Here is a 23727-nt window from a genome sequence, read left to right as displayed (position 1 = left end):
CAACATCTTCAATCCTAGTTTGGAAAGTTTGGAGAGAGTAATTTCTTTTTTTTTTTTTTTTTTTTTTACACATTGTTCCTTATCCTCTCCCTTTCTTAGTGCTTTATTTTCTTTTTCCCCATCTCTCCAATACACACAAACACGCTGGCATACGCAAACACCTCGGGTGTCATCACAGTACCCTTTTCTTCCCCCTGGGAATACATTATCTATGAAAGTGCCTCATGCTTCTCTTGGAATAACCAAAAAATTGTAGAGCATCGTGTAATTAATCAAAAGACGGGGCAAAGGGACACCTGGGTGGCTCAGTGATTGAGCATCTGCTTTTGGCTCAGGGCGTGATCCCGGGGTCCTGGGATCAAGTCCCACATCGGGCTCCCCACATGGAGCCGGCTTCTCCCTCTGCCTATGTCTCTGCCTCTTGCTCTGTGTCTCTCACGAATAAATAAAGAAAATCTTTTTTAAAAATAGACGGAAAAATTTCTTACCATATGACAAAAGTAGATAGAGATTGACATTTCTAAAAGCCAGTACCCTGCACAATGATATTCCTCCTTAGAGTGATGTAAGGAATTGAGGTAAATAACAAAACAAAACAATATTTATTTGCCTAAATAATGATACTGATACTGGGTTATAATGAACAGGGGTACTTTTATTTTGGTAATTTAGTGTATTTTTGAGCAAATTAAATGACCGGAAGTAATATTGATAGCCAAAGCAAAGTGAAGAGTGAGATGATGTCTGGTTCATATTGAAAGAAAAAAAAATTAACTCTCTAGAATCAGAAAGAAGGAAAACCCCACGAGAGTCATCAAGTCCTTGCTGCCTGCACCTTACAGATGGAGAAATTGAGCCTATGAGAATTACCAGTTTTTCTCGTGTCATTTCTTTGCTTCTGTGAAGAGCAAAGGCAACTGGCTTCTCTAACACACAAAAGTAGAACTTAAAATTTATAGAAGTTTACAGTTAATTGATTTATTCTATCCTGCATCCAAATTAAAGGATATCCAAATGACTCTGTCACTATATTTTGTACCTATGATAGATACTACACTGAATAAGGAAAAAGTGAGTATAGATACTTGAGGATGCTAATATCAACAAAATTAGAAGTATTTGAAAATTTTACAACCCATGATGTATGAATGTGTTACCATGTAATTATCTGGAGCTCTGCACCTTGAAATACAGTGAAGGCAAATGCCTGTGATTAGGCCCCATCATACATATGAAATCTATTACAATGCTTCTGATCGCAAAATGGGTTTGTAGTAATAAATACTTTTATCAAAAAATGCATACTAAAAGTAAATATTTGAATTAAACACTATAATGGTAAAATACATTTAATCACAAATATGTTAAATAGATTCTATCCTCTAACAAATACTAAAATAAAAGCAAGAGATGTTTGATATATGATCATATGCTGATTTTTCCCTTCATTAATACTAAATGCTCAAGAGTATTGTACTATATTTCACTCTCTAATTGAACATTTTAATGTCCAAATGACAGAAACTTCAAATATATTGTTACCATAGTGAACATTATTTAAAATATTTTAAACACCATGCATATCCAGGCAGAGACTTTTATTCAACACCATGAATAAAAGATACATTCATATTTGCCAGTGAGATTTGGGCAAAGAAGATTAAAACTGCTGAAACACATTGTTTCTTGGTTCTCCAGAATATAGCCAGAAATGCTTAAAAGACCCTGATCAAATGGTCCTCATCTTGGAAAGCTAAATAAGATGTCAAAATAAGGTTAAAATTTTCCCCATCCTCCATGACACAAATACTGAAATACTCTGGGAAATTCTGGATTTAATTGGTGTCTGGCACCTTTCAGTCATGAATTATTTACATGGATCCTTGCAATAATCTCAGTGTACACACAGCACCAGAGTCTTTGAGAGGCCTTTGGATTAAGGTAGAAATGGCCCAGCATTCTTGGTTCCTTTGGTTTGGAATAGAAACTTGAGCCCATTCTGGAATAGTCCCAGCAGCCCAAGGGAGGGCTGGAATAAGCCTGGCTTCTAGGAGGAATTCTACCTGAGTCACCAAGAGGTGGGGCTTTGGGATTCTACAGATCTAAAGCCTAGTTGGAACCCTAGTTTCTTTGGTAATAGGCCTTAAGATATTGACTATTTAATCTTTCTACAACTTGTGTGTTTTTTTGTTTTGTTTTGTTTTGTTTTTGTCTATTAATGAGTAACAGTAGCATCTGTTTCACAAGCCTATTAGGAAGAAATAAGATATCTAGGTAAAGGGCTTTCACACAGTGTCAGGCACATAGTACATGCATGACACTTCTACTACTGCAACGAGTGCTTCTGTGGATCAACAGGGTTGGCTACATAATCTGCAGGCCCCAGGGGAAAATAAAATTGTAGACTTCCTTGTTCAAGAAGTGGGGAAAAGTGCCATTAAATATAAAGCCTTTTCTTTCTTCAGTCATCTCTTTTGTGATGCATGATTTTTTTTTCTTTTCTTTTGCAATTTATTGTTCTAAGTAAGGAAAATTTCAAATTTTAAATTATTAGCATTCATTTTTATATTGTGCAGTGCCAGCTTTAAGTGAAAATATAAGCATAAGCACATTTAACTAGCATCTGGATTCACTGAAATTACACCATTCCTATTTCACAGCTCATACATGCATATATGCACTCTTTTCTTATAGAACAAGAGACATTGCACAAAAGTAACATGATATTTTTATTTCCTTTCTTAATATGTGCACATTCTACCAACACTCTACCTTTGTCCTAAGCAAGGAAGGACTGAATGGAAAAAGAACTATGGGTAGCCTTTTATTCCTCTTTCCTCGTACGCAACATTTTCCATATGAGTGATGGGCTAGGAAAGCAACATGAGTAAGAAAAAACATAATAGGTTTCCTTGGTCATTCATACCTCACAGAGCACCATTGTTCTTTGTGGTTTTGAAGCAGGTTCTGGCTTGAATAGAAAGCCGGCCTCTTGGGGCTCTCGGCTCCCCACTTAGTCATGGATGTAACACACTTACCTTGTAATAACTGTAAGTCTTATTGAACACCCTGCGCATGTAGGTCCATCAGGATTCTGTACTCATGGGGCATCACAAGCACAGCATGAGAAGGGGGCAGCAAAGAAAAGAGGACACATATATTGAGTGCATTTCCTCTGCTCATGTGTACACTCCATCATCCACTTACAAAACTCAGGCTCAAAGATAAATTATGAATTTCTGGATGGTGACAATGGAGTGTTAAACCAGGCAGAAGGCCAACTATGGTTACACAGGTTGTGCACCCATGAAGCCAGCCCCGTTGATCAGTCATGGTTTTACATGCTGAGACACTGTGCTGAACAGTGGAGCCCATGCTCTTGCTTCACTGAGCTCACAAGGAAATGGACAGATAAATAAAGACAATTCAGAGGATGACAAGTATAATTTAAAAGGTAAAATAGGAAGGTGTCTATTGTTGCAGGTCAGTGATCAGATGGGCATTTTAGATAAAGTCATTAAGAAAGACTTTTCTAGGAAGCTGATGGTTGAGCTGAGATCTATATGACAAAAAGGTGCTAGATATAAAAAAAAAAATGGCAGGGGAATTTCCAGCAGAAGGAATGAGCATCATGTTTCTAAGGGGAGAACAAAGTTGGCAAGTTGCACTGTTACTCGTAGTGCTGAGTATGGCCTGCCAGCGTCTGGAATGAGAACCCAGTCTTCTGGCATTATATCACTCAGAGTGGGCTCCCAGTACCAGTCCCATCAGCATCACCTTGGACACTATTGAATTTTGTGTCCCTCCCAGACCTACAGAAAAAAAGTCTCCATTTTTAGCAAGACCCCACAGTGATTCCTATGTGCATTGGAGTTTGAGAGGCCCTGAGTTAGAGGATCAGTGGAGCTGAAACCTAATGAATCAGTGGATGAGTTTGGAGAGAAAGTTGAGGCTAGATCTCAAAGACTTCATCAACCAGAAAAAAAAAAAAAAGAAAGGGTAGGCTTTGTTCCAAGTGTGATGGGAACTATGGGAGCCTTTTATTATTTTTTTTAAGATTTTGTTTATTTATTCATGAGAGACATGGAGAGAGCGAGAGAGGCAGAGACATAGGCAGAGGGAGAAGCAGGCCCCATGCAAGGAGCCCAACGTGGGACTCGATCCTGGGACTCCAGGATCATGCCCTGGGCAGAAGGCAGGCGCTAAACCACTGAGCCACCCAGCAATCCCTATGGGAGCCTTTTAAAGGGGAGTACAGTTGGTAGCAATGCAGGTTCTCAAGGCAGAGAGATGCTAACAGAGATGTGGGAATAATTTACCATTTTACAGTTGCCCTAAGGTTTCTAACTGGTGGCGAAGTCACAGAATAGCCATGCAGCTCACCCAATGGTCTTGGTCCCACACAAAGACCTCCAACAAAATACACAGCATATTATGCCACTTGTATCGTTCTACATTGGTATTTCTCCCTCTTCCACTAGCCAAAAATTCTTGCGCAATATAAACCACATTTTGCACCCTAATATTTTTTAGAAATTCAGGGATCCCTGGGTGGTGCAGTGGTTTGGCGCCTGCCTTTGGCCCAGGGTGCGATCCTGGAGACCCGGGATCAAATCCCACGTCGGGCTCCCGGTGCATGGAGCCTGCTTCTCCCTCTGCCTGTGTCTCTGCCTCTCTCTCTCTCTCTCTCTCTGTGACTATCATAAATTAAAAAAAAAAGAAAAAGAAATTCAGTAAATGTGTGTTGATGGGAGTCAACTGAGAAAGTGTGAGTTAAGGTGATCTGGACATTCTTATAGGATGCTGGTCTATCCTCAGCTCTCCTTCACTTTCTCATACTTTGGCACATCAATTTAAATAATGGCAGTAGTAGAAAAAAATGCTGAAATGTTTGAATGTACAACTCTTTAGCTGAATAATATATCTTTCAATTTGTTAAGGCTTTTTAAATGACACTGGTTATACATTTTTTATTCTGTTTTTGGAATCAAGCATTTGCTCTCTGAGATATGTTACAAGGGCCCAGGAGGGCAATGTTGCCTGGCGGCCCATACATAAGCCATGCAAGTGACAGACCCATCTGCCCTGTCATCCTCCCATGCTTGGACCTATTGTCAGAATACCTTGTCATCTTCTTAGGCTCTTGGCTCAAAACTCAGAATCCATCCTTGTCTAGAACAATTCAGACAGCTATAATGACCTCCCTCTGTCCTGGGGCAGGGGGCAGGGTTATAGGGACTATTTTCAGTTGTTTCGCAAATGGTTAAAAGATGCCCCCTTACAACCAAAGTTGCAATCCGTTTATACCCCTACAAAAGAACACTTAAGAAGAATTGACTGCTTTGGGGGGCACCTGGGTGGCTCAGTGGTTGAGCATCTGCCTTCAGCACAGGGCATGATCCTGGGGTCCGGAGAACGAGACCCTCACTGGGCTCCCTGCAGAGATCCTGCTTCTCCCTCTGTCTATGTCTCTCCCTTTCTCTGTGTGTCTATCATGAACAAATAAAGTATTTTTTAAAAAGAATTAGCTACTTTTTTTTAAGTAAATATGACAATCCTTATATTTCCTATTGTTTGACTGATGTGTCAGGGCTCTCTGGCACTCCTGTGTACCTTAACTGAAATAGGATGATGATATTTTCTTGAATTAGAATCACAATTCCATTAGATTGTCTGTATCACACTGGACTGTAAGCTTTTATTAAATCAAATTTGATTTCATTGTGTCAGCATAAAAACAACCAAAAAGAGTTGACCGTCAGTTTATTTTTTGACTCTCAGTAGTCCTGTTTTCATGAATGAAAAGTATATGAACTTGAAGGCTAAATCTAAGTTGCAATCACTCTTTGGTTTTTTTTTTGTTTTTTGTTTTTTTTTTTTTGCAATCACTCTTTGAACAGGCTTCCTTTCCATCAGTGGAAGGTTAGTGTGTCGGCATGGATTTGCTCTTGAGCACATAATCATTTCGGTAACCTGTGAGTAAGTGTCACACATTATGTGCTGGAACAGAGTGTCAACTATGAGTAGTTTAACAGACGCTTCTCTGCTCCAGACATCCATCATCTCTCTAGCTGTGTCTTCGCCAAAGGACCATGGTTTGGGTTCCTTTCTATTCCAGTCACTAGATACGATAAACTTCTTTCTTGTGGAGATTTTATCAATGTCAGATTATAAACACAAAATTCCTCAGGCAGGAGATAGTCTTTCAGGTGGTTAAGAGTTTTCTTTATCTGCACATCTATAAACAGAAAAATGACTGAGACTTCTTGCCATCCCAGCCATCTGAGGAGTTACCTTTGCTTTTGGAAGCTAATCTGGCTCCTCAAAATTTCATAAATCAGATTTTAAAAATTAGAGGGCTACAAGTTAAATCTATGTAGTAAACTATCAAGAAAAAAAGTAACAGGCATCAGAAAATTAACCAGCCTCACCTTGTTGTCTATAGCATCTGTGTGAAATCCTGAATGAACAAAAGCCATTGTATCCCATTTACTTAGATAACCACTACTCTAAGTGCTTTTAAATTTGTCTCTGAATCTTTTGTGACTTGTTAAGCGACTGGGCTTCCAATCTTTCATTGAGAAATGTTATTACTGCTGAGACCATTTAATCTCATGCTAGATTCTGAAGTGTGTCTTTTTCTATGGAGGGAAAAGACAAGCAGTTACAAGATGTGCTTTGAGTCAAGGCTGGCCTAGGGCCCCTGACTTGCCACCTGGATTCCTGCCTCTGTGCCTAAATCCCCACGGTAACTGGAATTGCTTTCCCTGAACCCGGTTCTCTCTACAGAGGCTCCCCTAAGCCCATTGCTGGATCAAGCCAATCCCAGTCTCCCCACCGACCCCCACTCCCTAGCAAATGCTGCCATTTCCCCTTGGGTGCTCATGTGTGTATGCAGATTTCAGGCGATCTGGTTCCTAGACTCAGATTCATCTCTTTAGCTGGCAGCGTTCACATCTCACTTGTCTCTTACAGCTCTAAGCTAGTCTTTAATCTAACATCCCCATTTCCTCACACTAGAAACACCAACCCTTGGCCTTTCTCCCATGATTAGTCCCCTGGCTTCTATCTGACCATATGGATATGATTGGAGTTCTGTGGTTATTCTCTGTTCTCACACCTGCTATTGCTGCTTGTGATTGAATTATGGTGGGATTAGAGAGATTCTAAGAAATCTGGTTGTTGGCATACTATAATCCTTGACAAAAAATTATTAATCTTGGAAGACTTGATCTCTCTCTGATAGCATATACCAGTGTATAAATTGTTCCATATAATAGGTAATAAAATTGATATGAAATCTGAATAATAATTTCTATTTTGGACATTTGCTATGTACCAGGTATTTTATAAACATTGTTCAATAGATATACATAGAATGTCTTCAACCTCAGTAGAATCCTATGAGGTAGGTGTTATTTCTCACACTGTGCAGATGAGACCCAGAGATACTGAAACATACTGAAACCAGTGTTCAACCAGTAAGTGCAGGAAACAATATTTGATCCTCAGTGTGTAAGTCCAAATTGCATGTTCTGAACCACTCAAAGTTATACATGTGTCTAAAGATAGTCTATATTTCAGGTTTATGGATGGTTTATGTTGCCTTCTACTTCAATAACATTGCATTAAAAGAGTTTTACTGTAGATTTTATGCTTTAAAAAACAGATGTCTAATGGTAAGGTAACAGCGTAGGTGAAAGTGATTTTTATCTAATAAAATATCCTGCTGCTGTCATAGCCAAGATACAGAAGATGAAGCCCGTATAGAAAAGGATGGTACTAGGACTGTCTTTCCCCTTGAAACACCAAGCACTTCTTTCAAATACCATTAGTGAAAATAACGGGAGTGGTAACCATGTTGTTTTTTGTTTTGTTTTAATCTTAAAAAGCATGCATTGCCTTTATAGAAAAAAAAAAATAGATCCAGCTTACATTTCAGTAACAGTAAATACAATTAGAAATAAGGACACAAGAAGAAACAGAAGTTAATGGCAGAAACCAAGCACCATAGCTAGTACTAGAAGCCGAAAGAAAAGGGAACTTCATGCCGTTATATAATTTTTGTCTTAAAAAAGGAAGCATATACTCCTTAGGTGTCTAATTAGACCAGTCAGGTTTTTCTGGTTTCGAAGTCATCATGAAGGTTCAAGTGGTTTTCTCTTAAAGGAGATTAAAGGAGTAGACACTATGTTAAGTCTTAAAGAGAGAAAAGACGGATAACGTTCAGTGAGTACCCATCTGTGCATAACTTCATGTGAGGCACTTTGGCATTGCTTAGACACATCCTCCCCAAGAATCTCTCTATGCATACCTCTACCCTGGCACTTACTGAAATTACACTTTTGTACCTCTGTCTCCTCTTAGACTATAAACTTGAATACAGAGATTTCTTGATCATCTTTTCTTGTCATTCATGTGTCTGTCAAATGTCCACCTCCTAGATAGGATCTTTCCTGATTATGGTTTCTAAAACAGCCATGTTCCCACAAAGTCCCCTGCTCATTCTGCTTTATTTTCTTTATAGTTCCTATCATTTGCCTGAGTTTATATTGATTTAGTTCTTGGTTTTCTTGTTTACTTTCTGAATACTTTACTAAAATATAAGCTGTAAGAAAGGGGAAGTTGTCAGCTTTGTCCAGAAATTTATCTCCATCCCTTAGACAATGCCTAACATACAGGATGTGCTTAACAAATATTGGGTCAACAAATGAACGAAATCTTTTATACCTAACCCCGACACAAACCATGGCACCTTGTAGATACTCTAAATATGTTTCCAAACTAAACTGAATTTCTAAAATTCTCTGGGCTCAAGGAGAGTAATTTTCTCAAGGCCACAAATGTACCAAGTAGAGAATTCTAGAACATGAATCCAGGTATGTGTGTACCTTGCGTGCCACTCAACACTGATTCAAAGAGCAGCAAGGAAAAAAAAAGCAAAAAGAGTAGAGTCCATGCATGTTGATTTCTGGTGATGCAGCCTGTTAGAAGGTGAGGTTTAGAGAATCTAGAGACATGGACAGTGATCCCAAATGAGTTTTGTGCATTTATAGAGTGGAAGTCAATTCCTGAGTTTTTTCTTTGTATTATTAACTGAGAGGAGATCCATTGGCCAACCAGATATGGGTGGTGCAGAATTAATAGCCTGTTGTAAAAATTGAAGAACTCAAAATGTATTTCCTATCACAGAGCCAGCCTGCTTGTACATGGAAGTGGGCCAAAGGGATACCTTTTGGAAGGGTTATATTGTCCCTACAAGCCTTGTAACTGTTCCAGGCCTTGCAAACAAAAGTGCTTGGCATAAAATGTTTCATTGCTTCATTATTCAACATGGAAAAGACATTTAGTTCTGAAAAAGGTTTAATGACATACATTAATAATGGAAATGAGTTGACCAGAAATAAGTTTTTATTGCCCTGTGAAATGTTTAGTTCTTTGGAAAAGTACTTACTCATGGTGGCCAGTCAAGATTAGTGAGCTGCAAAATGCAGCCAAAGTAGCTCAATGAATTGACCTGTTGAATGTGATTTTTAGGATTGTTTACCTGGATAATAATGTTTCTCAAAAATATATGATAATAATTTTTACTAAGCTACTACTTCTGACAATAATTAATAACTAATGTCAGCTGCTTCTGAAAGTCTGCTCACAGTTAGACATGGTAAAAAGCATATATCAGCAGAGAATGACTCACGACTTCCTGGCATAGTGGAAATAACATATGCTATAGAGTCAGTCCAGACTCGTTTCAAATGTTGATTATGCACTGCCTGGAGGAGAGATACAGAAGAAGTCATCTCTCTGTTCCATAGAGTTGTTCTGAAAAGGAAAATGAGTAATACATGTGAAGTATCTACCTAACTCAGGCTTATCTGAAGTTGATGGGACTCGGTGAGTCTTCTGTAACCAGAAACAAGCTCCAAAATTGTGTTTTTTCCATTTGGCCCAAGTCAAAGCACTATAATAGAGGTTCTATCTTCTCTTGTATCTCTTCAAGAATACGAAAGGCACCCTGCTTCATAGATCACTGCAAAGTCTCCTAAACCCCTTTCCTGTTTCTTTCACACGTTTTACGTCCCACAGCTTGTCTGTTGCCTCTCGCTTAGCTCTCTTCATCCCTCAAATAAAAATTAAAAATCTTTTTTTCCACACTCAGTTCATGTCATTACTGGATTTATTTCATTAGTGATTTGTGTCTGCTAAATGCTAGGGCAAGTAGCCAGTTGCTTATATTATGATACACTCTTGCAAAATAAAAGCAAGTCAAGATGTTCAGCTTTAATCCAAAACCGGGCTAGCTCTAGGGTTGTAGGAAAATCTGTTTGAAGATTGGAGAATGAACATATCCTGAGCTCTTAGGGACTGGCATACCCTTCTGGCCTGTTAAATTCTTTCCAGCATCTTGACCCAGAGATTCATCATTCAGACTTGGTTTTAGCGGATGGCCGAGGTAGTCACAGAAAACTAGAGGGATCCCTTTGGATTCCAGAGAAGTCCAAGGTTGCTTAATGAATCTTGGCGATAATTTCTTTCTTCAGCTCTGAAGTAGAACAAGACCTACTTGTCCTTCAAGTTGTGTTCTGCTTGCTGATGAAGAGCTTATAGCGAGAGATGGAGCACTTTCATACTTTTACTGATTTGCAGCTATAAATCCCAGCCCCTATCAACTTTGCTATACACTCATTTTAAGTAGAGTCTTCCAAAGAAATCAAGTCACAGCACTTTAGGTAAGAGAATCCTCTCAGTAAACCCTCATCTAATCTCTGCCATTTCTCAGCATTCAGGACCTAACACTTTTGCAGCATTTGGATTTCATAGCTATCCAGGACTTTAAGTCTCTGCTCGTAACCCAGGCACAGTGTGGCCTAAAATTATTTTTGTCATAATGAGCAGCCAACTGTGAGCAATCCCAAAGCTGCTTGATTGTAAGCCACAAGATGGCAGCCATGTCCCGGGCCTTCCCTTCCTTCAGTCGTGTGGGGCAGCATCCCTAAACCAATCTGAGTAGCTCTGAGGTGATGTCTTCTCACTATCCAAACTATATGTTTGTAGAGATTAAGGTTAAAATTAACCTTCATTTCAGAACTTCATAAATGAATTTTGAAAGTTACAAACAGCATCACACAAATCTGATTTTCTTCCTAAAAGATCTCATCTTAAATAGGCATTCTTCCCCCAGAATAGAAATTCCAACATCTCTATTGTATCCACCATGTGTATCTAATGTTGAGGTTGTCTTCTTAGAACCATACACCTAGTGTTCAGAGATTGGGCACCATTTTCCCACAAAACTCCACCATTAAGGTAGAGGGTTTCTCTGACTGAAGTCTAGAAAGTAATGTTTTAATCTGAAATATGAAATTAAGCGTATCACCTAAAAATCAAAACCTCTAAGGAACCCTCAAAATCTAAAAGGTAGAACCCAACAAGATCCTACCTTTTCCGTGCCAGCTTTATTGAGATATAATTGACATACAATATAGTATAAATTTAAGGTGTACAATATAATGATTTATATATGTATATAAAATTGTAGAATGATGACCACAATAAGGTTAGTTAACACATGCATACTTCACTTTATTATATTTTTTTTGATAGTGAGAACATTTAAGATCTGCTCTCCTAGCAACTTTCAAGTATATAATACAGTATTATTAACTATAATCAACATGCTGTCCATTAAGTCTCCAGAACTTACTCACCTTATAACTGGAAGTTTGTAGCCATTGCCCAATAGCTCCCCATTTCCCCCACTCCCTAGCCCCTGGCAAACACCATTTTAGTCTCTCTTTCTTTAAGATGCACTTTTTTTTTTTATTCTACATGTGAGATCATACATACATATTCGAGATGCCACCTTTTATAGAGCTCTAGTCAGAGAAATACAGTAACATTCTTGAAAACTTTCCTTCGTATTTGTCTTGCACCCCTATTTCTACTAGGAAATGGTATATATGTGTGGAAATGGGAATATGGGTATGTATCGTATTATATCACTATTTCATATTGTTCCTCAAAAAAGTAAGATAATCCCTAATTCCTGTGCCATCAGAACAGGTCTGAAGTCCGTTGTTCTAAATCATCCACTTCCCAAGTTTGTAATCACTGTATTCCCTCTGCCTACTTCCATCCTCTTCCCCTCCTTTAGCTAAGGGATAGGCAGTGTTTGTTGTTACTCTCTGAAGAAGGATAGAATTCTGTTTCTCCTCAGCCCATGATGGATCCAAAGTGTACTTCTCTTCTTGCTCTCTCTGCTGCCAATGTCAGCAGTCTCATCAGACTTGCACTCATGCACACACAGGCACACACATATGCCTCACACATGTACATGGCTCCGCTCCACTGCATTTCCATGGTGCTGTCCTACTTCTTTCTTGTCTCCTCCCTTTTTCCAGAGTTGGTCCATAGTTTCTTTGTTTTCTTCGTTAATACTTGCAAAATAGATTGGAACTAGATTGGTTTAATATGAAAGGCTTGGTTATGGGTCAGTGACTTCCAAACCCAGCTCGTTATCAGAATCCCAGTGACAGGTTAAAGAATGCACCTTGGCAGATCCACTCTCCTTGAATAGCAAGTCTGGTGTGAAGGTGAGGTACCTGTAATTTAAAAAGAAAAAAGACCCCACAGGTGATTCTAATGGCCAAAAAAAAAACCCTGTGTCTTTTAGTTTTAATTCTAAATACCATGAACCAAGACTGGAACTAGCCGATGTTAATAAATATTATATTAATCACATATTTATTAATTAATTGATATTGTAGCCAATAGTAGTGATGGTTGGTGATACAGTGTGGCAGAGCCATAGTTAAATATTACCCAAGAACATGTTTCCTTACTACAAAATATTGCAAGGAAATCTGGCTTCATCAGCGATAAACAAGTTTATTTAAAGAAGGACTTCTCAAGACAAACTATGAGAGACTCCTAACTCTGGGAAATAAACAAAGGGTTGCATAAGTGAAGGAGGGTTGCAGGGATGGAGTAACTGAGTGACAGGCACTGAGGAGGGCATATGATGGCATGAGCCCTGGGTATTATACTGTATAATGGCAAATTGAATTTAAATAAAGTATTTTTTAAAAAAGGACTTCTCGGATCTTTTAATATGCTCATGTGAAACATGAATTTTCAAGAGATGTATATATCATCAAGCTTAGTTGACTGTACCCATTGCTTTTAGCTTACTTTTAAATGTTTTTGTTTTAAGGAACATTTTGGCAGACAGTTGTTTTTGTCGAATACCGTCTGGAGAAGGCTTCTCTAGAGCTATCTGATACTATACATCTGCATGGTTTATTTGGACCAGATCTCTTCAAAACTGGCTACATGTTAGCATGACTTGGGGAACATTTAAAACTTACGGATGTCTGGGTCTCACCCAAGACCAATTAAATCAAAATTTCTAGAGTATAAAACCAAATAATAGAACTTAAGAAAAAAAAATCCTCAGATAATTCTAATGTGCTGATGAGGTTGTAAATCATTGCTTAACAACTGTAAACAAAATGTAAAATAAATCCCAAATTATTGGCTACCAAATAATAACTAACATTTATTGTTAATTGTGTGCCAAGCATTTTCCTCATATACTCTCTAACTAAATCCTCATGGTTATTTTATGAGGCAGGTACCATTATTATCCCCATTTACAGATGATAAAACTAAGGCATTAGGGAATAAAAGTCATTTCCCAAGACATGCAAGTCGGAAATTAGGGAGTTCATGTCTAGGCACTGACTCCAGAGCTTGAGCATTGAGCCGTTATGCTGTACTGCTTCCTTAAGCTATTCTTTCGGCACACTCTCCATATGCTTAAAACTAATACGTTGTCTACATTTACCATACGAAATTGCTAACAGGAAATCTAACGTAATGCTAAATTCCTATACCCACAAAATCAAATACTTGGATATTTTGACCATTATAAAGTATTTTGCACTTTTTAATCTACTCCATCAAAGACTTCTGTTAATAGTCATACCCATAGAACAGAACCAAGGCCCCTCCACCCCCTCCCACTTTTGATAGTAAAACAGGAAATTGATTTAGGCCAAATCATTATGCCAGTAAAAAGACTTTCAAGCTGATTCTGTTAGTCAAAATCAGTCAGCCTTGCTTTCTCTTTGGTTGTGAAAATGTATTTACTAAATTACATCACCTAAGTACAAAAAAAAAAAAAATCACTTAATCTAATTATCATTTCCTTAATCTAACAAAACCTCAATTGAATGGGCCCCAAATAATGAAACTTTTAAATAATTGGGGAAATTTTTTAGCACTCTGTGTCTCTCTCATTCAAAAGCAAAAGAAATGGAAGCAGTTTAAAGTCAGGGGCCTTCAAAAGGTGTATCACTATTGTTCCTTCTTCTGCAGTTCTATTCCACTAATTATCTGCATATTTAAATCATGTTAGTTTTTTCTTGGAATCCTTTAGAAATCAACACAGAGCTGGCAAGTATGGCCTCGGAATTAGGAAGATAGATAATCTTCCATTTGGAATTTAGGACATGCAAACTTGTATTGTTATTTATTCTTCTTTCTCTTTTAAACATCCACACTGTTGCTGCAATTAGATATTAAATCCCTAGGGTCTGTACATTCTTTTCCTTTGGCTTCTCAGCTCCTAGCAATAAATACGTAAGAATTGTTGGGTTGTGATGGGGGGGATGGGGGGGATACAGAATCATCCCCTGTGCAGCCAGCTTTTTAAACTATAATGTAAAAACAAATTGATAGGCTTCAGCATTTGATGATCATGACTGAATAAAATTACTATATTATTATTGGTATATGTTTACTGTGTTATAATGCTATTTTTAATGTTTGCTTTTAAATGTTTAGACCACAACATGGGGTATCATTCTTTCTTTATATTTACTCTTTATTAGTGTTACTGGCTATCTGAGTTCTCCCTCTCCAAATTCATATTTGAAGTCCTAACCCCTGGTACCTCAGAATGTGACTGTATTTGGAAATAAAAAGGTTCTTTAAAATTATTATTTTTTAAATTTTATTTATTCATTCATGAGAGACACAGAGAGAAGCAGAGACATACGCAGAGGGAAAAGCAGACTCCTTGCAGGAGCCCAATGTGGGACTCGATCCTGGACGCCGGGATCAGGCCCTGAGCCAAAGGCATCCACTCAACCGCTGAGTCATCCAGGTGTCCCTAAAAAGGCAATTACATTAGGGTACCTGGGTGGCTCAGGGGTTGAGCATCTGCCTTCGGCTCAGGTCATAATCTCAGGGTCCAGGGATCAAGTCCCATATCAGGCTCCCTGCATGGAGCCAGCTTCTCCCTCTGCCTATGTCTCTGCCTCTCTCTCTGTGTCTCTCATGAATAAATAAAAACAAAATCTAAAAATAATGCAATTAAATTGAAATGAGTTTCTTAGGGTAGGCTCTAATTCAGTATGATTTGTGTCCTTATCTGAAGAGAGGATAGGACCCTGACAGGCACAGTGTGAGGACCATGGAAGACACAGGGAGAAGACAGCCATCTGCAAACCAACCTGATAACGTCTTGATCTCAGGCTTCTGGTCTCCAGAGTTGTGGGAAATGTAACTTCTGTCCTTTGACTCTGGGGCATTCTGCTATGGCACTCCTAGCAAACTAATACAAATAATTCATCCTATTATAATCTTATGGGCATACTTGCCATTCTGGGTAACATAATACTGTCTTCATGCTTTTTAGTGTCTTGAGTGCTTCTTATTATTGAACATTCTATTTTGCTGTCACTTTGGATTTTCATAAACCCTCGACAGAAAGCAAGGTAGAGCTTTATTTCTGCATCTCTCCTTTCTTGGAATGCAGTATGATCAAAAATGAACAAAGTGAACGGGGTTCATTCTAACAAGCAGTTGTGGATTTATATAAAGATGGATTTTTATTTGAGATCACTTAAAATTAGAAAGTTAAGGGACATCTGGGTGGCTCAGTGGTTGAGCATCTGCCATCAGCTCAGGGCGTGATTTTAGGGGTCCCGGGATCGAGTCCCACATCAGGCTCTCTTCAAGGAGCCTGCTTCTCCTTCTGCCTATGTCTCTGCCTCTCTCTTTCTGTCTCTCATGAATAAATAAGTAAATATTTTTTAAAAATAAAATTAGAACGTTAAAAGCTAACTTTCTCATTTGGAAGAAAAAAAAAAGATTCTTCTTAAAATACATACAACAACATGACTGGAACTGAGCTTGATGATTTTTACTGTCACAATAAATTTCAGATTAACCAAGGCTTGGGGGCCTTGGTGCAAAACCCGTGTGATACGTGGTCCTCTCAGGAGTGGATGTTGGCCACAGAAGCATGCCATGGGTTCCCTGGTTTTTTGAACATTAAAGATTGGATGCTCCACAAATTTCCTAAAAACTCTTACCAGATACCAAATATAGGTTTATAAAATTGGCCTTCCAATATGATCTTGTAAAGGAATTCCTCACCTGATATCGGTAAGTACCAATAAATTAAAAGGATCTAGTTTTATTGTATAATAGACATTTTCTGTATTTAAATATTTTTATTTTTTCCCCTCCATCATAGAGTTTCTTTCCATTTTTGCCCTCTTCTCTTCTGACCAGCTTCACATTTCCAGCCCCTGCTCAGTAATTGCATTTCTTTAACTTCACAAATTACAATAAAATGGGTCGAGTAGTAACATTTGTTTCATAAATGTTGCTTTGAAGTTACAGAAAATGAAACCCATCAAGCATATATTAACTAGTTGATTTTCACATTCTAGGAGCTCACATAATTTTGAGTATTGTTACTATTTTTAAGATTTACTTATTCTATAGACACAGAAACACAGCCCATGCGTGTGAGTTGGAGGAGAGGCAGAGGGAAAGAATATTCAAGCAGACTGCCTGCTGAGCACAGAGCCTGATGAGGGGCTCGATGTCATGATCTGAGCTGAAACCAAGAGTTGGACCTCAGCTGCCTTAGCAACCCAGGTGCCCCATGGGTATTATTATTATTAAGAAATAAAATATATCTCAGTAGGTCCCTATTCATGTAACTCACCTAAATCATCATGGGGCTAAGTTATAAAACAATTTGCAATATACTTAAAATATATTATCAAAATACAGATAAAATATATTATCAAAATACAGATAAAAATTTTTTTTTGGCTAATACAAAGAAAAGAATGTTTCAGATAATGTAATGGAAAAGTGTTTATGTATGATATTTTGCTTGGTCTTGAGAAAAACCTTTTGAATGGGTATTATTAACCCTTTCCTGCAGACATGAAATCTGGTCTCAGGAGGGTCACGCATGACCTAGCACAAGCCAAGTCATGCTGTTAGATGTGGCGGTGCTAGAGCTCCAATTTAGGCTTTCATTCCAATTTCCACTCCACCATCCTTGAATTTCAAAGGGTTTCTAACTTGGCCATTCCTGCTTGTTAAGCTATAAAACAAATCACAACATAAAAATCTTGCACACCATACCATATATTTTATTACCATCTATTTTTCAATAAATAATAAATGCTAGTGATATACTTGGGACTTTCACCGTTTCCTGACTAAGAGTCATATTGGTAATTTGGCCCCTAATTCTGTTCCACTTCTGAGGTTCCTCTTACCACATAGGCACTTTCATCTGCCTCTACAAGGACATCATTAGACAAGGGAGACTCCTTGCAATGTTTCCTGTAATAATGAGAACTTATTGTTCATTCCTTTATAAAGGATCTCCTCTCTTCTTCTCCGATTGCAAATCAAAACTTGGCAGACTTCTGCACTAATGCTTCATTTTTTCCTCATAGATACTGTCAACCTCGTAATTAAATACAGTTTTTCCCTTGATGTTACAAACATAGAGCCCATTTTGAGTTCATCTTTTGCAAGTGAATATATCTTGTGTCCTGCCCTCATTCCTGTTCCTTCTTTTTCTTCCATCACGTTCTTTTTCTTGCATTCTTCCTGCAAGTTGGAAATTATCTTTATTTTGCTACACTTGTATGCATCTTTGTAAGAATCTAAAACTCTTCTGGAACAAATCAATCAAACTACTTCAGCTTTTGTGTGTATTTAACCATCTAATTCCAGGGCCTGGCTGTTCCAAAGGAAAACTCAGAGATGTCACTTTTTTTATTTTGTTTTGGTTCATCCAGCCAACTGAGAGTATAGCAACTTTGGGATCTATGAGAGGTTCAGCACTGCTTCTGAGCAGCACATATGCCCATAAAATGATGATTCCTGCAGAAGATTGTAAGCAAGTTTCTCTACATGTGAATTATTAGTTCCCAGAATATTTTGTTGAGGAAAAAAGTAGGAAGAAAATATAAAGCCTTTCTTATTAGTCCTTTGGGGGGAAAAAAAAAAAAGACTAGACAAAGCATTAAAAATTCTACCATGATGAAGAATGCTCTGCTGAAAACTGGACTGACCAGAAGACAGACCCCCAGACTCTAAGTGAAACCTCTCATTCATAAACCAAACCATTGGATAAAGAATTTCTGCTTAGAGGGATCCCTGGGTGGCGCAGCGGTTTGGCGCCTGCCTTGGGCCCAGGGCGCGATCCTGGAGACCCGGGATCGAATCCCACATCGGGCTCCTGGTGCATGGAGCCTGCTTCTCCCTCTGCCTGTGTCTCTGCCTCTCTCTCTCTCTCTCTCTCTGTGACTATCATAAATAAATAAAAAATTAAAAAAAAAGAATTTCTGCTTAGAGAAAAAAAATATTCCTTTACATAATATGTTAGTCTCTTACAAAATATGTATTTAAAGCATTTCGAATAGTGCCTTCCAACTGCCTTCCTTTTCCACTGACCTCCTACCCAGCACCTTTAAATTCGGGCAGCAGGAGATGTTGTAGTGAACATATTATCTTTATAATTTCACAAGTCCCTCAGCTGGAGTGCAGGATCAATTCTCACACTTTAATCCTATCTGCCAAGGAATTTTTAAACTACATAACTGACAAATAACCTGAGCTGTAATTTATGGATCTTTCCTCCACGGGAAACAGATAGTTACAGCTGGTTTTTAATACAAATCGCCTTACAATCTGCAAAAGCAGAGTGATCTTACCAAGACCCACTAACTCCACAAACAAAAACAAACAAACAGAAAACTGAAATGCAGGAGTAACATCAAAGCTGTTGCTAGGTCTTGTGTCTTTAATAAAGGACCAGTTCTGGACCTAGACCCATTACATTTTTATCCTCCATCTAATCCTATTCCTTTTTTTAAAAAAAATATCATTGATACCCTTCCACTTCCTCTCCCAAAAGGATATTCTGGTCACATCATCACATACCTTTCTGATTAAAATACTATTGCTTTAGTAAAAATATGATATATAACGCATATAGATGTTGGTATTCTTTGAGTTGCATAGATGTATTTGGAAAATACGGCAACTTTTAAAATCTCGTTTATATATCTAAGCTCCATAATGTCTATCCAGACTTTCCCATGCATCCAGTTGTTTATCTGACATCTACAGCCAGGCTTTTCAAAGGAAAGGCAGCATGTCTAAAATTGAATTTATCATCTTCCCTTCCCATATTTGGTTTTCTTTCTATGTTCTTATTTCAGTGAATGCTATGGCCATTTTGCTTTCCCTTACCGAGAACAAGAAATCCAGCCCCTCCTAAATAGCTCAGAAATCCATCTTCTTCCCTCTCTCTGCAAGGGTTTTATACCACCTACCCAGATTAATGCCATAGGCTCTTGTGATTGTTAACTTTGTATCTGAACTTGATAAGGCTCAGGGATCCCAGATAGCTGGTAAACCGTTATTTCTGGGTGTATCTGGAAGAGTGTTTCTGGAAGAGATTACCATTAGAATTCACTAGACTGAGTGAAGAGATCCATCTTCACCACTGTGAATAACCATCATCCAATCCACTGAGTACCTGAATGGACAGAAGGGTGAATCTTCCCTTCTGTCTCTCTCTCTCTCTCTCACTCACTCTCTCTCGGCCTCTCCGTTCTCAAGCTGGGACATCCATCTTTTTCTGCCCTCTGACATTGAAGCTCCTGGTTCCCAGGCCTTCACACTCTGGGACTTAGACCAGTGACCTCACCCACAACCTTTGGGTTCTCAGGCCTCCGTCCTCCCTGCCCCAGTCCTCAGGTCTTTGGATGAGGACTGGATTATACCCCTGACATTCCTGGTTCTTCAGTTTGCCAGCAGCAGACTGTGGGACTTCTTGGCTTCCATAGCCCTGCGAATGAATTATTTTAATAAATCTCCTCTTGTGTAAAGCTATATATCCTATTAGCCATGTTTCTCTGGAGAACCAGAACTGACTGATTACAGCTCTCAAGCCCGACTCCCCTCCTCGATTTTGATCTTGTACTCCTTCCATCCATCTTCCAAATGCAACCAAAAGATCATCTCCAAGAGATGACACAATCTTGTCAGAACCCTGTTCAAAAGCCCTTTGGTGTGGTTATTGGTTTGTTTCTTCTTATCTTTTTAGAAGATATTTTAAGCTCCTTATGCAGCTACAAGGCTCTCCCAAACCTGCTTCCCTCTTTGGCCTCACCCTTCCCCTTCTGGTACTCCAGTCACATCAGGTGACCTTTATTTTGATAATGAATTCTACTCCCTTTAGCTCATTGTTGCTCCTTAGACAAGAATTCTTCTCCAGTGGCCATTCCTCTGCCAGGACTCACTTAAGTGCCCCTACAAGGTACTTGGATATCATTTCTTCTGTTACACTACTTATCTCACTGTATTTTAATTGTTTGTCTCTTGTCTGCATCTCACCCATGAGACTGTGTCCTGGTCATCCACAAATACTTAGCACCTAACATGTTATTCAGTCCATTCATTTCCAGTGCTTGTTTTCTGCCTCTCCAGCTTTCTTTTCATATTCCTTCAGAAGCAATTCATCCTGTAGCTTCATGGTTTAAATACAGAGTACTAATGAATATATTAAAGACCGCATTGCATATAAAATTTGTTAGGTGACTGGTTCTATAAAAGAAATCTAAATCTGCTTATGGGAATATCAATAAAGTGCTATATTTTGCTGAAGATATTTAGGTATTACTAAAAAGACCTTTCAAAACCCTAGAATATGTCTAGGTTGTGCTACTTATTTATTATTTACTCTTTTGCTCCTTGGCAAGAATGTTATTTTTTCCCCTGTTGAACATAAAACTTAGCCACTATTAACTTGATTATATGCTGCAATAATAAAGCTTAAAAAAAGATTTTAAGTTATTCCTCTGCCCCTTGATAAGGCTGTACTTAAAACTTTACAAAAATAAACCTGTTTAAGGACCACCTCAGAAGGTATGTTCTAGGAACAACACAGCATTGAGCATTACTTACAAGCAATATTTACATGAAGACAGAAGGTAGTTCATTCAAAATTTTCATTTTGTCAGCGCATAACACTGCTTCCCATTACAAAATACTGCAGTGCATTTTAGAGTAGACTCCGAAATAACTTCTTTTAAATACTGAAATATTTATGTATACATTCAGATAGCAAAGATAAAATCTTGGTCACATTTTTCCATTTGGGAAACTTTAGTGTTTCTTTGAGCAACATGATAAAAATCTCAGTTTAACAAATAGTGTAAGTTTGTAGTTCATTCCCGGCTCTGTGACTTTTCCTGTTTAGTTTTTAGCTTACTTGGTTACATAACCATTGCTTTTGCTTAAAGGTCAGCCAAGAGTAAAGTTATATCTTGCTGGAGGTGAGATGTAAACAATGTCTGATCTTGCCCTGCCATTTTTCTTAAATCTTCCACAGAGCTGGGTGAAATTGTGCCAGTATTCATAAAAGAAGATTATGTTTTAGAATCTGTATTGTATTATTCAATAAATATTTCAAGGTGTCTGCAAACAGGGATTAATGGATATTATGTTTCAGGAAACCAGAAAGGTATCAACCCGAAGAATTAAATAAAACACTTGTGTTTGATGCTCATATAAACTGTAACTTAAAATAAAATGTGTATAAACTTCCTTTTCCTTTTGTTTCATTTTCCTGTCAAAAGATAGTACAAAATAAAATGAAATAAGACCAAAATGAAAGGAGACCCAAAAAAAAAAAAAAATCTAAATTTGACCTCCACCCTGAAAAGCAATGCCTTTCTTCAATCATCAGTGTTAATGCATGCAATTAAAACATCTGGATGAAAAATGCATGTTTTGAAGTCTCAATGGTGTGTTTCCCTGGTGCACTGCAAATGGCACACTTGGAGGAATCTGGAAACAAGGGGACAGACCTATGAAGTCTTTCAACTAAAGTTTTGGGTGTTGTAGGTATTCAAACATTTAGTCATATTTAAATGATTGGATTCGATGGAAAAACATTCTATTTGTGTCATCACTAGAAGACAGTTTGTACATCTTAAGTTGGATCTTCATTCAAGCCTTGTACTTAAGGGAATCCTTACTGATCTTAAATGGTTTCTTATCTGCTACAAAAGTCCGAAGAGCATAGCTGAATGCCTTATCTCCTGTTTCTATCCCTTTGTTCCTATCCCAGAAAATTCTGTTAACAGGGCAGCTACTACTGCCTAGAACGTTCTACAGGGTTTTAAGAGCTCTTTTCTCCTCATATTAACCAATTCACTTATTTTTAAAAATTTTTAAGGGTTAGATCCTTTTCTTGAAGTATAACCTAGATCTTGAGCAGAAAAAAAAAAAAAATATATATATATATATATAGCCTAGAATCTCTTCCAAGTGTTATTTTCATTGGCTTTTCCTTTCTGGAAGAGTCATAGTTTTCAAATAATCCAAGTAATAATCTGGGCAAGGGTTACAAGTTCCAGGGAGGACTTGATCCTGACTAGTTCCCCTCTTTGTATTTCATTTTTATTTTTATTTTTCATCTCGAGGTGAGTTTTTTTTTTATTGAGATATAATTGACATATAACAGTATGTTTTAAGTATACAGCATAATGATTTGATATTTGTATATATTGCAAAAAGATCACCAAGTAAGTTAACATTTCTCCTATTTTTTAAAATAACTTATTTATTCATGAGAGACACAGAGAGAGAGGCAGAGACATAGGCAGAGGGAGAAGCAGGCTCTATGCAGGGAGCCTGATGCGGGATGCCATCCCAAGACCCTGGGATCCTGAGCTATGCCAAAAGCAGACACTCAACCAACTGGGCTACCCAGGTGCCCAACATTTAGCCTATTGATTTGTATGCATGTTAGAGCTTTAGAAGCTAGAGAAGCCCATATTTCCAACTAGGATCACATATAGAGTTGTAAGAACCATCATCACCTCTGCCCTCCCCCACAGGTTCTGTCAAATGGTCTGGATGAGAACATCAGTATCCTTTTAATTAAGTGCTCCAGGTGATTCTAAAATCAGGCCAGGGTTGAGTGTGAAAGGATCCCAAGTATATTTATGAAAGTTGAGTCCAGCCTTTGGCCTTGGGCTTAGATACTGAGGATGGTTCTGCATGGATCTGGTAGGGCAGGTCAGTACAGCACACAATGTACGTTTTGTGGCTAAATTTTAGGGCATCTGGGGGAGGAGAGAGCCCTTAACGACAGGAAAGGAGAAGCTTCAAGTTTGGTCTCCATGTAGGAGCTCATTGCTCCTGAATCTCCTGCGACAAAGGACAGGAATGGGTGGACTTTCTGTAGTTCATGTCTCTTCTGTCTGCAGAAGCGGTAGTAGTAGGTGAAGGGTCAGGGCCGAAGCCTTCAAAGATGTTCTGAAGGTGATTGTATGATTTGTCCACATTATCTCACCTGAGGAAGAAACCCAGTGAAGAAAA

The 23727-nt window shown here is 38.3% G+C and overlaps 1 protein-coding gene across 1 annotated transcript in view; it reads left to right on the top strand.

Annotated features, from left to right (window-relative positions):
- Positions 1 to 23727, top strand: part of MDFIC (MyoD family inhibitor domain containing) — a 290769-nt gene that overhangs the window by 126342 nt on the left and 140700 nt on the right. The window lies entirely within an intron of this gene.

Source organism: Canis aureus, chromosome 18 (assembly GCF_053574225.1).
Source record: "Canis aureus isolate CA01 chromosome 18, VMU_Caureus_v.1.0, whole genome shotgun sequence".
Lineage (NCBI taxonomy): Eukaryota > Metazoa > Chordata > Mammalia > Carnivora > Canidae > Canis > Canis aureus.
The sequence above is the reverse complement of the archived record's forward strand: the minus strand, read 5'-3'. Positions and strand labels throughout refer to the sequence as shown.